The following is a 19,634-nucleotide window of genomic DNA, read 5'->3' as shown; positions in this document are numbered from 1 at the left end:
GCATTTCAAGTGCTCATCCAAATGCTTCTTGAATGTTGTGATGGTTCCTGCCTCTACCATCCTTTCAGGCAGTGATTCCCTGACCAACCTTTTCCTGGGTGTTGCCTGTGGGACGGTTTTATTTGGGTTGCCGGTAAAATCAGACTGACCTGTTTTCAGGCTAATCAGACATATCATCCCCTTTGCCCTCTTTAAAGCCATATTCAAGCTTTCTATCTCTTCCCTACAGGGACCATGATCTGCTTCCTCAAACCCTTGCTCGCAGGCCAGCTTATATGCTGCCTTTACCTCCCTACCCTTTTCCTCCTGCTCTTTTATTTCTTGTATGAGGCGGGCGTTCTCCTCCCGCACCCTCATCTCATTGCTCTTGGCCTCTGCCACTAGGCTCTTCAGGTACTCTGACTCCTGCCTCGTGTAGCTTTTGCCCTCACTAAACTGGACCACCAGGCGCTCTACGATAGGAAAATACTGCAAAGGCTGGAAATCCGAAATAACAATAGAAATTGCTGGAAAAACTCAGCAGATCAGGCAACATCCATGGAGAGAAATTTGAGTTGACGTTTCGGGTCGAAACCCTTCTTCAAAACTGGAAAGAAAATAAAATAGATCGAAGGCAGGGCTGCGATCGAACAAAAGAAGTAAAAGAGACAATAAAAGGTTTTCGAAACCAGACGAGATGGTAATAGGCCAGAGGAGACAAAAGACAGCTGAGATTAGGTGTGAAGTGTACTGGCAGGATAGGAGACAGCTGCCAGGTGGGAGAGAGAAACAAAAGGAAAGGGCGGGGAGGAAAAGGAAGACCCAAAACAAAGGAGTGGAAAAAATTATAAGTAAAAAAGTGATAGGGGCCGAGGTTATGATCTGAAATTGTTGAACTCGATATTGAGTCCATGTGGTAAACCACTGTTTGTATTCCACTGTGTACATGCCTGGACATGCCTCGGCTGACTCCTCCCACAAGTCCTAGTATAAAGGTGACTGCTCCCCAGCCCCCTTTGTATTCTGGACCGGTCGACCACTCGAGGCAGACCTTCATTCTTTTGTTAATAAAAGCCTTCAGTTACTCTCTTAACTCTCAGTCTTTTATGAGTAATTGATAGCGCATCAATTTTATTAACAAATTTTTATAATGGAGAAGATCCTCACACCAGCATGCCTGGACATATATCATCGGGAGGCGGACTCATCCACCAAGTTTACTCACTGGCTTAAGTGTTTCGAAAAATTCCTGACCGCCTCCGCAGCAATCAAATCGGACGAGGACAAACTGGATGTCCTGACCTCCAAAGTGAACCACCGAGTGTACTCGGTCATCCAAGACGCGACCTCGTACGCGGACGCTATCAAGCTCCTCAAGGACCAGTACACGCGCCCAGTGAACGAAGTGTACGCCAGGCACCTTCTGGGGATCCAATTACACCCGACAGCGACTGTTGGAGCAGAGTGACCTCGACCTCAACAAGGCCTCTGAACTCGCACTATCACTGGATGCAGCCTACCGGGGCATGGATGCCTACTCCTCTGCACCGTGGACGCCGCGGGGAATGACAGCCTGGGACACGGTAGGACTGCTTCATAGCGCCGTGCCACCCCAGCCACACCCCAGCAACGGCCCAACTACCGCAGCAGTGTCCCAAGGCCAGACAGCAGTGCCCCAAGGCCAGAAATGCTACTTCTGTGGCCAGGCAAAACACCCCAGAGCGCGCTGCCCGGCGAAAAATGCGATCTGCTCGGGCTGCGGGAAGAAGGGACACTACGCTAACATCTGCAGGGCCAAAGCCACCCCGAACCCCAGCAGCGCCGCGTGTGGGCCATGCGGGCCGCCATCTTGGGCCTCCCCGGCCATGTGCGAACCACCGGTACAGCAGCCATTTTGGACGCCTCCAGCCACATGGGGATCATGGACGCCGCCATCTTGGACGACAGCCGGAACGCAGCAGGCCCCCAACACCGCCTCATCTGATACCCGCGGCGACACACCGACCCCTACGCTGGCATCCGTTACACTGGACCAAGCGAGACCGCACCAGCTGGCCAGCTCCACAATGGACATTAAGGTAAATGGCCACGATACAATCTGCCTTTTTGACTCTGGGAGCACGGAGAGCTTCATCCACCCCGACACGGTGCGGCGTTGCTCTCTCCCAGTCCTGCCTGCGCACCAGCGGATTTCTATGGCCTCCGAGTCCCAGTCGGCGGACATCGGTGGCTACTGCGTAGTGACACTCGTAGTAGACGGGACCGTGTACGATCATTTTAAACTTCTGGTCCTGCCCGACCTCTGCGCTGCCGTCCTGCTGGGGTTAGATTTTCAGTGCCACCTTAAAAGTGTTACGATGGCGTACGGTGGACCCCTACCCCCACTCACAGTCCGCAGCCAGCAGCTCCCAAATTGCCCACCGCACACCAGGTGCAACCTCTCCACACTCAGAGTCACCCCCCCCCCCACTGTTTGCTAACCTCACCCCTGACTGTAAGCCCATCGCCACAAAGAGCAGGCGATACAGTGCCGGGGACAGGGTTTTCATTAAAACCGAAGTGGAGCGGCTCCTGAAGGAAGGGATTATTGAGGGCAGCACCAGCCCCTGGCGAGCCCAGGTTGTGGTCGTTAAGACTGGCGAGAAGCAGCACCTGGTCATCGACTACAGCCAGACAATAAATCGCTACATCCTGCTGGATGCCTACCCACTCCCCCGCATAGCTGATGTGGTCAACCAGATCGCGCAGTACCGCGTCTTCTCGACCATTGACCTGAAATCAGCGTACCACCAGCTCCCTATCCGCCCTGAGGACCACCAGTATACTGCCTTTGAGGCAAACGGCCGCCTCTATCACTTCCTTAGGGTTCCCTTTGGCGTCACCAACGGGGTCTCCGTCTTCCAAAGGGAGATGGACCGGATGGTAGATCAAAATGCGTTGCAGGCCACTTTCCCATACCTGGACAATGTGACCATCTGCGGCCGTGACTTGCAGGACCATGACGCAAACCTCGAAAAATTCCTCCGCACCGCCCAACTCCTGAACCTGACATATAACAAGGAGAAGTGCATATTCCGCACAAACCGCCTCGCCATCCTTGGCTGTGTTGTGGAACACGGAGTCATCGGCCCCGACCCCGACCGGATGCGTCCCCTGATGGAACTCCCAATGCCCCACTGCCTCAAGGCCCTGAAGAGGTGCCTAGGGTTTTTCTCCTATTATGCCCAGTGGGTCCCCTACTATGCGGACAAGGCCCATCCGCTGATCAAGTCCACCTCTTTTCCCTTGACAGCAGAGGCCCGCTTAGCCTTCCACCGTATCAAGGAAGACATTGCCAAAGCCACCATGCACGCAGTGGACGAATCCATCCCCTTCCAGGTGGAAAGCGACGCGTCCGACTTTGCCCTGGCCGCTACCCTCAATCAGGCGGGGAGACCCGTGGCCTTCTTTTCACGAACCCTCCAAGGCCCGGAGACCAGACACTCTGCTGTTGAGAAGGAGGCCCAGGCGATTGTGGAGGCTGTGCGTCATTGGAGGCACTACCTGGCCGGAAAACGATTTACCCTGCTCACTGACCAACGTTCAGTTGCTTTCATGTTTAACAACAAACAGAGGGGCAAAATCAAAAATGACAAGATCTTGAGGTGGAGAATCGAACTTTCCACCTACAATTACGAGATCTTGTACCGGCCCGGGAAGCTCAATGAACCCCCGGATGCACTATCGCGTGGCACCTGTGCCAGCGCGCAGATCGATAGACTGCGGGCCCTCCACAATGACCTCTGCCACCCGGGGGTCACCAGGTTCTTCCACTTCATCAAGGCCCGCAACCTGCCTTACTCTATTGAGGAGGTCAGGACCATGACCAGGAACTGCCAAGTCTGCGCTGAGTGCAAACCACACTTTTATAGACCAGGCAGGGCCCACCTGATAAAAGCCACTCGCCCCTTCGAGCGCCTGAGCATTGATTTTAAAGGGCCTCTCCCCTCCTCCGACCGCAATGTGTACTTCCTCAATATTATTGATGAGTACTCCCATTTCCCGTTCGCCATCCCCTGCCCGGACATGACCAGTGCCACGGTCATTAAATGTCTGAACGACCTCTTCACCCTGTTCGGTTTCCCCAGCTATATCCATAGCGACCGGGGCTCATCGTTTATGAGCGACGAACTCCGTCAGTACCTGCTAACTAGGGGTATTGCCACAAGCAGGACCACCAGTTACAACCCCCGGGGGAACGGACAGGTGGAAAGAGAAAATGCGACAGTTTGGAAGGCCGCCCTGCTAGCCTTAAAGTCTAGGGGCCTTCCAACCTCCCGCTGGCAGGATGTGCTCCCCGATGCGCTCCACTCTATTCGGTCACTGCTCTGCACTGCCACTAACGCCACCCCTCATGAGAAAATGTTTGTCTTCCCAAGGAAGTCCACATCGGGGACATCGCTACCGCCATGGCTGACGTCCCCGGGGCCGGTCCTACTGAGAAGGCACATGAGGACCCATAAAACGGACCCCCTGGTCGAGAGGGTCGACCTCCTCCACACCAACCCCCAGTATGCTTACATTGCATACCCGGACGGGCGGGAGGACACAGTCTCCATAAGAGACCTTGCACCCTCGGGGGCCACAGTGACCCACTACTCACTACCACCCCCCCCCACGATCCGATATCCAGCCCCAGCAGACGGCAGGCCTGGGCCCAGCGACCCGCTCGACACCTACGAGGACGACACGCCTGTGCCACAGCCTACGCGGGACTCGACGCCGGAAGCTCCACTACCCCTGCCGTCGCCACACCGATCACAGCGGAAGACAAGACCTCCGGAGAGACTCCAATACACTAACTTTTAATACACTTCACCCTGCTGGACTCAATTTTAAACAAGGGGTGAATGTGGTAAACCACTGTTTGTATTCCACTGTGTACATGCCTGGACATGCCTCGGCTGACTCCTCCCACAAGTCCTAGTATAAAGGTGACTGCTCCCCAGCCCCCTTTGTATTCTGGACCGGTCGACCACTCGAGGCAGACCTTCATTCTTTTGTTAATAAAAGCCTTTAGTTACTCTCTTAACTCTCAGTCTTTTATGAGTAATTGATAGCGCATCAGTCCGGAAGGCTGCAAAGTGCCTAATTGGAAGATGAGGTGCTGTTCCTCGAGTTTACGTTGAGCGTCAGTGGAACAATACAAGAGGCCAAGGACGGTGAGGTCCGAGTGGGAATGGAGTGGTGAATTACAATGGCAGGCGACCAGAAGCTCGGGGTCAACCTTACGGACTGAATGGAGGTGTTCCGCAAAGCAGTCACCCAATCTGCGTTTGGTCTCCCCAATGTAGAGGAGAGCACATCGTGAGCAGCTCTATCTTGGCCTGGTATTCTTCAACCTCCCTTTCCCTATCCCAACTCTGCTCTAGATTCCCTAAGCCTGCAGGTAACTTCCCCAAGCCTGCGGGCACCTAAGCACAAACAGACCAGTGGGATAAACAGACCCAAACCACCATCTGATACATCGCACACTGTTGCCGATGCTCCTGCCGCGGTCGTCATTTTGTAGAAATTAGGGGTTATATCTGGAGTTATTGCCTCTGGCCAGTCAGAAGTATCTGAGCTGCTCCAGAGCCCCGTGCTGTTTTGAATCGCTCCCCTTTTCTGGTTCTGACCGCCGGACTTATTCAGTAGCAATGGAGACAAAACGAGACTCGTGGTTGGGTGCAAAGAAGACCAGTATGTATTGAAATCAAAAGAAATAAATTGAAAATAATCAATTACAACACACCTATGCTAAATACAGCACTATTACTCAAATACAGTACACTTATGCTTACTACAACATTCCTTTGCGTAGTACAACACTCTTTTACTTAATACAGGACTTTTACCTAGTGCGGCACACTTTTACTTAATACAGTACACTCTTTTACTTAATACAGCACTTTTACCTTGTGCGGCACAATTTTACTTAATACAGTACACTCTTTTACTTAATACAGCACTTTTACCTAGTGCGGCACAATTTTACTTAATACAGTACACTCTTTTACTTAATACAGCACTTTTACCTAGTGCGGCACAATTTTACTTAATACAGTACACTCTTTTACTTAATACAGCACTTTTACCTAGTGCGGCACACTTTTACTTAAAACAGCACACTCTTTTACTTAATACAGTACTTTTACCTAGTGCAGCACTTTTACTTAATAGGGGAGGAGAAAACGGACACAATGAGGGAAAATTGACTAAAATTACAATTTTAACAAAGTTCCCCTTAATTCCCACACCTAATACCTATCTAAGTTGCCTTGTAATGGGCCTGAAAATCTATGCACACCAGTGAAATGCCTGCTCCGTGCCCCTGCGGTCTGTATTCTTCACCGCCCCGAAGTAGAGATACCCCAGTATTTAAAAGTAACTGCTGGTATTCCACTTCTTTTGAGCGGCTTGCTGAGCTGTTCTTCTGCAGGCAGAGCATGGAGGTGAGGCGGCAGAGAGAGAGAGAGAATGGCTTCCTGAGAAGCTATCTTTATACCCCTTTTGGAGCCGAAATCTTCGCGCCCAAATCCGGATGTATCTGGGCAATACAAAAGGGAATCGATCTGTCCCCATTCACTGTGATGGGTTTTTGAATGTATCCCCATTCACTGGTTTGAATAAAGCTGTCTCAGTTTGAAAAAAACATGTCTGTTTCCTTAAGTGCTGAGTAAACAGCCCTTGGATGTTAGTGTAAACAAATCCAATTGTCCTGCAGTCATGCCCAACCACAATTGATTGGCAGTCTCAAGTACTTAATCTCTTAAATCAACATTGTAGAGCGTTCGGGTAAACAAGGTTCTTTGTTCATGTTGACAGTCTCAAGTACTTAATCTCTTGAGTCAACATTGTAGCTTTGTGCATGTAAACAGAGTTCTTTGATTGACAGTTTGAATACCTCATTACTTCAGAGGCTGGGTTTTTTAAAAAATCCTTTGTCAGCCATCTTTGATTATCCTTTCCACATGCACACAGGCTGTGTTGTGTCTTTTGCCATGAGGCCGGACAGCCATCTTTGATTTTCCTTTTCACATACACACAGGCTGCCCTTTTCTTCTGCCACGAGGTCAGACGGCCATTTTGATGCCCTCGGATTTTTAAAGGTATATTCTACCCATGTTTTCTTTAATAAAAATTTAATCTTCGGGGCTGTAGAGATTTTCAAAATTCTTGCGAAACCCTACACACCCAAACACATTGCACCAAACTCACTGGCACACACAACACCCAAACACATTGCACCACATTTACTGATACACTTCACCCAAACACATTGCCCCACACTCACTGAGACACACAACACCCAAACACATTGCACCACACTCACTGCCACACACAACACCCAAACATATTGCACGGCACTCACTGCCACAAACAACACCAAAACACATTGCATCACATTTACTGATACACACAACACCCAAACACATTGCACCACACTCACTGAGACACACCACACCCAAACACATTGCACCGCACTCAATGACACACACATCTCCCAAACACATTGCACCACACTCACTGACAAACACTTCACCCATAGACATTACACAACACTCATGACACACACAACACCCAAACATATTGCACCAAACTCACTGACACACATCATCCCAACACAATTCACCACACTCACTGACATACTACACCCAAACACATTGCACCACACTCACTGACACACATCACCAAAACACATTGCACCACACTCATTGACAAACAAGAACCAAACACATTGCACCACACTCACTGACACATACATCACCCAAACGCATTGCACCACACTCACTGTCACACACATCAACCAAACACATTTCACCACACTCACTGTCCCACACAACACCGAAACACATTGCACCACAGTCACTGACACACACATCTCCAAAACACATTGCTTCACACTCACTGACACACACATCACCCAAACACATTGCACCACAATCACTGACACACACATCTCCAAAAGACATTGCATCACTCTCACTGACACACACATCACCCAAACACATTGCACCACACTCACTGATACCCACATCACCCAAGCACATTGCATCACACTCACTGACACACACAACACTGTAGGGGGTTTCTCTTGCTCGTTCTGGTCTCCTACCAGGCTTCGTGCAATAATTACCCTTGAGTGGTTCGACCCACTCTTCCCTACGGTTCTAGACCTTGGACTTAGGTGCAGGGAACTGTAGTGCAGAGAGAAACTCAATAGACCAGGTCGAATAGCACGAAATGGAGGCTTTTATTATAACAGTTTGCAGCATTATAAAATACATGTCATAAACACAGATTAAAATAACTACAAGCATGCACATATCTATAAACTTAACTCTATGGAAATGGGGAACACACAGCACATCGTAAAAGGGGGAACACATTACGATTACCCTTAACCCCCTCCCCTAGACCTAAACTAAGTTTCGACTTGAGGAACTCGGGATCATGCTCACCACTTTCAGATTCGCAAAAAAGGGGTTCGCAGCCTTTTGGCACAGCTTTCCGTCGTCACGTGGATTTGGAAACTTCTGGCGCAGTTTGTTTTTCTTATGCAATGGAGCAGCAGATACAGTCTTGATGAGCGCTCGTCATGGATGAATCCGTTACCGACGTGACTTTAAGAACTGGATGCCCATGGAAGACTCTGTCACCGATGTGATGTTGTAGAACTGCACATGGGAAGTTCCTGGTCGAATGGGATGTTGAGGCACTGGAGTGCTAGGCCCGGAGTGTCCTTTTCTCCGGCCTGGATCGTCGTTTTCCCGAGGGTGTCTTCTCCTTCGGTCTGGGTCGTCGATGATCTCCCGACAAAAGTACCCGGGCCACCCTCGTCGTCTTCCCGTCGTGGCCGGGCCTTGCCTGGCCGAGCTGGCTTCCGAGCCGAAGTCTTCTCGTCGTCTTCCGTTCCGCACCGAAGTTACGAATCGTACTGAAGAAATGAATTGTGAATCGTAGCGGTCGAGGTGAAGCGAAGCGTAATCGTAGTCGTAATCCTCATCCGTACTGATGGACTTTTCAAATCCATAGTTATACCCTTTTAGGACAGTCTTATCTCCCGCCAAATCATAGTCCTGTCTTTGTAATATTTTTGGCGGGCAGAAATCTCTGCAGGGGCGCTTTGTCTTGTAACGGGAGCCGGTGATAGCTTAACTGGCCTTCCTGGGCCGATAATGTCTTTTACTTTGTCACCATAACGCGGTTCGTATATTGATCGGTCTGGATATTGCCCTTGATGGCTGTCAAACGGTTTTCCTTTGCACAGTAAATGGGTTTAAGTGTTCGTTCAATTGTCCGCCCATTTCTTGATGGGCCTCATCCTGTAACACAAGACTGTCCTGTACTTAGAATCTAATTAGTATGTATGCTCAGTTCCCTGAGTTTCGTTTTCCCGATACTGACTTTCGCGGGCTTATTGTCCTCAATCTACAAGCCTGTCTGGCTTGCAGTAACAGAAATCAAATGGTCCCCGAAACTGATCACGGGGTCCGGTGGCCATTTTGTATGCCCCTTTTATCAAGGTTTTGCTGTACAAACTTCTTTTGGTCAATAAAACTGTCTTATTAACCCTATCTTCTTGCGTGATTCTTGCCGAAAATTTCGAATCTTACAACACCCAAACACATTGCTCCACTTTCACTGATACACTTCACCCAAAAAAATTGCTCCACACTCACTGACACACTCTCCATCCAAATACATTGCACCACACTCACTGACACACTTCACACAAACACATTTTAACTACACAGACTGTCTCACACATCACCGAAAGATTTTGCATCACACTCACTGACACAGACATCACCCAAACACATTGCACCACAGTCACTGACAAATTTCACACAAAACATTGCACCACATTCACTGACACACACACCACCCAACGACATTACACCAAACTCACTGACACACACATGAACCAAACACATTGCAGCAACCTTACTGACACACACATCAAAAAAACACTTTGCACCACACTCACTGACGCACACATCACCCAAACAGATTGCACCACTCTCACTAGCACACACAACACCCAAAGACATTGCACCACACTCACTGACACAGACATCAGCCAGACACTTTGCACCACACTCACTGCAACACACAACACCCACTGCCACACACAACACCCTAACACATTGCACCACACTCACTGACACACTTCACCCAAATGCATTGCACCACACTCACTGACACACTCTTCACCCAAACACATTGCACCACACTCACTGAGACACACTTCACCCAAACACATTGCACCACACTCACTGAAACACTCTTCACCCAAACACATTGCACCACACTCACTGACACACTTCACCCAAACACATTGCACCACACTCACTGACACACTATTCACCCAAACATATTGCACCACACACACTGACACACTTCACCCAAACACATGGCACCACACTCACTGACACACACATCACTCAAACACATTGCACCAGACTCACTGACACACACATCACCCAAAATATTTGCACCAAACTCACTGACACAGTTCACCCAAACACATTGCACCACACTCACTGACACACTTCACCCAAACACATTGCACCACACTCACTGACACACTTCACCCAAACACATTGCACCACACTCACTGACACACACAACACACAAACACATTACGCCCCACTCACTGACATAAACATCACCCAATCACATTGCACCACACTCACTGACACATTCCTCCCAAACACATTGCACCACACTCACTGGCACACACAACACCCAAACACACTTTAACTACACAGACTGTCTCACACATCACCGAAACACATCTCCCAAACACATTGCACCACACACACTGACACACTTTACCGAAACACATTGCACCACACTCACTAACACACTCTTCATCAAACACATTGCACCACACTCACTGACACACTCTTCACCCAAACACATTGCACCATTCTCACTGACACACTCTTCACCCAAACACATTGCACCATACTCACTGACACACTCTTCACCCAAACACTTTGCACCACACTCACTGACACACTCTTCACCCAAACACATTGCACCATACTCACTGACACACTCTTCACCCAAACGCATTGCACCACACTCACTGACACACTCTTCAACCAAACACATTGCACCACAATCAATGTCACAGAAAGCAACCTAACACATTGCACCACACTCTTTGACACACTCTTCACCCAAACACATTGCACCACACTCTCTGACACACTCTTCACCCAAACACATTGCACCACACTCTCTGACACACTCTTCACCCAAACACATTGCACCACTCTCACTGACACACTAATCATCCAAACACATTGCACCACACTCACTGACACACTATTCACCCAAACATATTGCACCACACACACTGACACACTTCGCCCAAACACATTGCACCACACTCACTGACACACATCACCCAAACACATTGCACCACACTCACTGACAGACTTCACCCAAACACATTGCACCACACTCACTGACACACTCTTCACCCAAACTCATTGCACCATACTCACTGACACACTCTTCACCCAAACGCATTGCACCACACTCACTGACACACTCTTCACCCAAACACATTGCACCACACTCACTGTCACAGAAAGCAACCTAACACATTGCACCACACTCTCTGACACACTCTTCACCCAAACACATTGCACCACACTCTCTGACACACTCTTCACCGAAACACATTGCACCACACTCTCTGACACACTCTTCACCCAAACACATTGCACCACTCTCACTGACACACTAATCATCCAAACACATTGCACCACACTCACTGACACACTATTCACCCAAACATATTGCACCACACACACTGACACACTTCAACCAAACACATTGCACCACACTCACTGACACACTTTACCCAAACACATTGCACCACACTCACTGACACACTTCACCCAAACACATTGCACCACACTCACTGACACACATCACCCAAACACATTGCACCACACTCACTGACACACTTCACCCAAACACATTGCACCACACTCACTGACACACTTCACCCAAACAGATTGCACCACACTCACTGACACACTTCACCCAAACACATTGCACCACACTCACTGACACACTTCACCCAAACACATTGCACCACACTCACTGACACACATCACCCAAACACATTGCACCACACTCACTGACAGACTTCACCCAAACACATTGCACCACACTCACTGACACACTTCACCCCAACACATTGCACCACACTCACTGACACACTTCACCCAAAATCATTGCACCACACTCACTGACTGATTTCACCCAATCACATTGCACCACAGTCATTGACATACTTCACCCAAACACATTGCACCACCCTCACTGACTCACTTCACCCAATCACATTGCACCACACTCACTGACATACTTCACCCAAACATATTGCACCACACTCACTGACAAACTTCACCCAAACACATTGCACCACACTCACTGACACACTTCACCCAAACACATTGCACCACAATCACTGACACACACATCACCCAAACAGATTGCACCACTCTCACTAGCACACACAACACCCAAAGACATTGCACCACACTCACTGACACAGACATCAGCCAGACACTTTGCACCACACTCACTGCAACACACAACACCCACTGCCACACACAACACCCTAACACATTGCACCACACTCACTGACACACTTCACCCAAATGCATTGCACCACACTCACTGACACACTCTTCACCCAAACACATTGCACCACACTCACTGAGACACACTTCACCCAAACACATTGCACCACACTCACTGAAACACTCTTCATCCAAACACATTGCACCACACTCACTGACACACTTCACCCAAACACATTGCACCACAATCACTGACATACTTCACCGAAACACATAGCACCACACTCTCTGACACCCCTCACCCAAACACATTGCACCACACTCACTGACACACTTCACCCAAACGCATTGCACCACACTGACTGACACACGTCACACGAACACATTGCACCACTCTCACTGACACACTTCCCCCAAACACATTGCACCACATTCACTGACAAGCTTCACCCGACACATTGCACCACACTCACTGACACACTTCACCCAAACACATTGTACCACAATCACTGACAGACACATCACCCAAACACATTGCACCACACTCACTGACACAATCTTCACCCAAACACATGGCACCACACTCACTGACACACACATCACTCAAACATTTTGCAGCACACTCACTGACACACACATCACCCAAAATGTTTGCACCAAACTCACTGACAGAGTTCACCCAAACACATTGCACCACACTCACGGACACACTTCACCCAAACACATTGCACCACACTCACTGACACACATCACCCAAACACATTGCACCACACTCACTGACACACTTCACCCAAACACATTGCACCACACTCACTGACACACTTCACCCAAACACATTGCACCACACTCACTGACACACTTCACCCAAACACATTGCACCACACTCATTGACACACTTCACCCAAACACATTGCACCACACTCACTGACACACACAACACCCAAACACATTTTAACTACACAGACTGTCTCACACATCACTGAAACACATCTCCCAAACACATTGCACCGTACACACTGACATACACATGACCCAAAAACATTGCAGCATAATCACTGACACACACGTCAAACAACACTTTGCACCACACTCACTGACACATACATCATCCAAACACATTGCACCAGACTCAGTGACACACTTTACCCAAACACATTGCACCACACTCACTGATAAACACAACACCCTAACACATTGCACCACACTCACTGACACACACATCACCCAAGCACATTGCACCAAACTCACAGACACACTTTACCCAAAGACATTGCACCACACTCACTGACACACTCTTCACCCAAACACATTGCACCACACTCTCTGACACACTCTTCACCCAAACACATTGCACCAAACTCTCTGACACACTCTTCACCCAAACACATTGCACCACACTCACAGACACACTCTTCACCCAAACACATTGCACCACACTGACTGACACACTCTTCACCCAAACACATTGCACCACACTCACTGACACACTCTTCACCCAAACACATTGCACCACACTCTCTGACACACTCTTCACCCAAACACATTGCACCACACTCACTGACACACTAATCATCCAAACACATGTCACCACACTCACTGACACACACATCACCCAAACACATTGCACCACACTCACTGACACACTTTACCCAAACACATTGCACCACACTCACTGACACACTCTTCACCCAAACACATTGCACCACACTCTCTGACACACTCTTCACCCAAACACATTGCACCACACTCTCTGACACACTCTTCACCCAAACACATTGCACCACACTCACTGACACACTAATCATCCAAACACATTGCACCACATTCGCTGACACACTTCACCCAACACATTGCACCACACTCACTGACACACTATTCACCCAAACATATTGCACCACACACACTGACACACTTCACCCAAACACATTGCACCACTCACTGACACACTTCACCCAAACACATGGCACCACACTCACTGACACACACATCACTCAAACACATTGCACCACACTCACTGACACACACATCACCCAAAATGTTTGCACCAAACTCACTGACACAATTCACCCAAACACATTGCACCACACTCACTGACACACTTCACCCAAAAACATTGCACCACACTCACTGACACACATCACCCAAATACATTGCACCACACTCACTGACACACTTCACCCAAACACATTGCACCACACTCACGGACACACATCACCCAAACACATTGCACCACACTCACTGACAAACTTCACCCAAAATCATTGCACCACACTCACTGACACACATCACCCAAACACATTGCACCACACTCACTGACACACTTCACACAAACACATTGCACCAGACTGACTGACACACTCTTCACCCAAACACATTGCACCACACTCACTGACACACTCTTCACCCAAACACATTGCACCACACTCTCTGACACACTCTTCACCCAAACACATTGCACCACACTCACTGACACACTAATCATCCAACACATGGCACCACACTCACTGACACACACATCACCCAAACACATTGCACCACACTCACTGACACACTTTACCCAAACACATTGCACCACACTCACTGACACACTCTTCACCCAAACACATTGCACCACACACTCTGACACACTCTTCACCCAAACACATTGCACTACACTCTCTGACACACTCTTCACCCAAACACATTGCACCACACTCACTGACACACTTCACCCAAACACATTGCACCACACTCACTGACACACATCACCCAAACACATTGCACCACACTCACTAACACACTTCACCCAAACACATTGCACCACACTCACTGACACACTTCACCCAAACACATTGCACCACACTCACTGACACACTTCACCCAAAATCATTGCACCACACTCACTGACACACATCACCCAAACACATTGCACCACCCTCACTGACACACTTCACCCAAACACATTGCTCCACACTCACTGACACACATCACCCAAACACATTGCACCAAAACCACTGACATACTTCACCCAAACACATTGCACCACACTCACTGACACACTTCACCCAATCACATTGCACCACACTGACTGACACACTTCACCCAAACACATTGCAACACTCTCACTGACACAATTCACCCAAACGCTTTGCACCACACTCACTGACACACTTCACCAAAAAACATGGCACCACACTCACTGACACACTTCACACAAACACATTGCACCAGACTGACTGACACACTCTTCACCCAAACACATTGCACCACACTCACTGACACACTCTTCACCCAAACACATTGCACCACACTCTCTGACACACTCTTCACCCAAACACATTGCACCACACTCTCTGACACACTCTTCACCCAAACACATTGCACCACACTCTCTGACACACTCTTCACCCAAACACATTGCACCACACTCATAGACACACTCTTCACCCAAACACATTGCACCACACTGACTGACACACTCTTCACCCAAACACATTGCACCACACTCACTGACACACTCTTCACCCAAAAACATTGCACCGCACTCTCTGACACACTCTTCACCCAAACACATTGCACCACACTCACTGACACACTAATCATCCAAACACATGGCACCACACTCACTGACACACACATCACCCAAACACATTGCACCACACTCACTGACACACTTTACCCAAACACATTGCACCACACTCACTGACACACTCTTCACCCAAACACATTGCACCACACTCTCTGACACACTCTTCACCCAAACACATTGCACCACACTCTCTGACACACTCTTCACCCAAACACATTGCACCACACTCACTGACACACTAATCATCCAAACACATTGCACCACATTCGCTGACACACTTCACCCAACACATTGCACCACACTCACTGACACACTATTCACCCAAACATATTGCACCACACACACTGACACACTTCACCCAAACACATTGCACCACTCACTGACACACTTCACCCAAACACATGGCACCACACTCACTGACACACACATCACTCAAACTCATTGCACCACACTCACTGACACACACATCACCCAAAATGTTTGCACCAAACTCACTGACACAATTCACCCAAACACATTGCACCACACTCACTGACACACTTCACCCAAAAACATTGCACCACACTCACTGACACACATCACCCAAACACATTGCACCACACTCACTGACACACTTCACCCAAACACATTGCACCACACTCACGGACACACATCACCCAAACACATTGCACCACACTCACTGACAAACTTCACCCAAAATCATTGCACCACACTCACTGACACACATCACCCAAACACATTGCACCACACTCACTGACACACTTCACACAAACACATTGCACCAGACTGACTGACACACTCTTCACCCAAACACATTGCACCACAATCACTGACACACTCTTCACCCAAACACATTGCACCACACTCTCTGACACACTCTTCACCCAAACACATTGCACCACACTCACTGACACACTAATCATCCAAACACATGGCACCACACTCACTGACACACACATCACCCAAACACATTGCACCACACTCACTGACACACTTTACCCAAACACATTGCACCACACTCACTGACACACTCTTCACCCAAACTCTTTGCACCACACTCTCTGACACACTCTTCACCCAAACACATTGCACCACACTCTCTGACACACTCTTCACCCAAACACTTTGCACCACACTCACTGACACACTTCACCCAAACACATTGCACCACACTCACTGACACACATCACCCAAACACATTGCACCACACTCACTAACACACTTCACCCAAACACATTGCACCACACTCACTGACACACGTCACCCAAACACATTGCACCACACTCACTGACACACTTCACCCAAACACATTGGCCTAGAAATTCAGTATAGCCACTTTTGGGGCGCTAAAGTCGGGCGGCCGCTAAAGTTTGCGCCCGGCGCAAAGTCGCGCCACCTTCGCCGATATTCAGTCGCATCGCCCCAAGAGGTTGCTGCTGCGCTAAATCAGGCGATGCACGACTATCTTTAGGCGCTAAGCCGGCGGAGCAGAGCGATACCCCCGAGGCCGGGCGCAGCGCCGGCGCAGCGAGTTGTTGATTGACGGCAGACACTCTGGCGCCGGTCAGCTCTTAAAGGGGGAGGGTGGATTTGTTTGCCTGCCTCGCCCTGCACACTGCAGCCCTCAACCTAGGCCTGACCACTTCAGCTTCATCTGCACAACGCCCAGGGCTATGGAGAAGGCCAGGGAGAGAGCACAGCGCTTCAGCGATGGTGACCTGAGGGTGCTGGTTGGCGGAGTGGAGCGCAGGCGCCATGTTCTGTTCCCAGAAGGTGGCAAGAGGCCGCTGCCCAGCGCCTACCGGAAAGCCTGGAGGGAGGTCTCAAACAGGGTCTCTTCCAACAGCGTGGTTGCCAGGACTCCTGTGCAATGCCGGAAGAAGTTCAACGACCTCACTCGGGTTGTCAGGGTGAGTACCCTTTCCAGTGTCCTCCTCATCCCTGCATGTGCACCTAACTTTATGGGCAAAGGGACCTGAAAGCCCTAATGGCCCGCCCTCATCCAGCAGCTATGGGACTGGCATAAAAATCACTTGCACATTCAGCACTTTACACACTGTACAAGCTATTCGACCATGGGAGGCATTGCAGAGACTATCAGGGCTTCACACTGTACAAGCTATTCGACCATGGGAGGCATTGCAGACAAGATCAGGGCTTCACACTGTACTTAGAGGCCGTCCTTTCTCTTGCAGGCCAAGGTGGCGCACAACCGGCGGAAACAAACTGAGACAGGGGGAGGCCGTCCTGACATCAAAGAGCTCTCCGACCTCGACCAGCGTGTGGAGCGCATTATGGCAGGCCGGCTGATTGGCCCCGTCGCCAGTGGAGATGCCGACCCTGTTCTGGGCACCAATGGTAAGGGCATCACCTTTTTGACCTCTCTCGTTCCACTTGCGCCTCAGACCAGCATCCTTGGCCACTGTCCAACCAATGCAGTGAATGGCAGCACTCATGCCTCCCTCGCTGCCGCCCTGTCCTCATTCTAAACCTACTCTTGTGCCTTCCTGCTTTCAGATGGTGAATCGCCAGGTGAGGAGGCGGTCCCTCAAGCTGCCACTGTCAGCCCTTCGGAAGATGAGGAGGAGGAAGAGGAAGCCGGCCCATCAGTGCCACCCTCAGCCGCGCCAGCCCATGGCGATGAAGGGGACACGTCTTCCCTGGAGGGGAGCCGGGGGGAAGGGTCTGAGGAGAGTGCAGCTCCGGGGCCCAGCGGCCTGCAGCAACGCGGGAGGGGTGGGGAAGCTCGGCAGACTTCTCCCCAGAGGGTGAGTGCGGCCTCCAGTCCTGCGTCGGTGAGCGCAGAGGAGGTGCGGCTCCTGGAGGAAATGGCCGTCCAGGCTGAGCGCAGGCACAATGTGCTCATGGCTGCAGTGGCAAGGATGCCTGACTCCATTGAGTCTTTGTCAAGGAGTGTGCAGCAATTTGGAGCAGCACAGGCCAGGAGTCTGGATCAATTCAGTGCAGCACAGGCCAGGAGTCTACAGGACTTCGCGGCAGCACAGGCGGCTTCGAGCCAAGTGCTCAGTCGTGCCGTCCATTCACTGGCTGTTGTCATGCGGACACTGACCAGGCCCACATGGGCACTAATTGCTGCCACCCTCGCTGGATCAGCCAGGCATCGCCAGGGCACTCGCCGCGCAGCAGGAGCCCAGCAGTCTGTTTTTCAGCTGTTTGCTGCGCATGCTGCAGTGCTGGCCCGTGCGAGTGCCACTGTATCAGGCGACCAGCGAGCACCTGCGATCTGTCAGGTTGGCACCATTCCTGCAGCCGACACTGCCACTCTGCCATTGCAGCTGCCACGAGCCGCTGGACAGACTGCTGCCGCCCAGGCAGAGTTGCAGCAGTCAGCAGCCGGCCCCTCGAGGGCCAGAGCTGGTGCAGGCCGAACCCCAAGGGCATCTGCCGTCTCGCCATCTGACCCTCAGCAGCCTTCCCCCAGCCTTGCTGCA

Source organism: Somniosus microcephalus, chromosome 9, assembly GCF_052327205.1.
Source record: "Somniosus microcephalus isolate GS21.2 chromosome 9, FLI_Smic_1.0, whole genome shotgun sequence".
NCBI classification, from domain to species: Eukaryota; Metazoa; Chordata; class Chondrichthyes; order Squaliformes; family Somniosidae; genus Somniosus; species Somniosus microcephalus.
Note: the sequence above shows the minus strand (reverse complement) of the source record.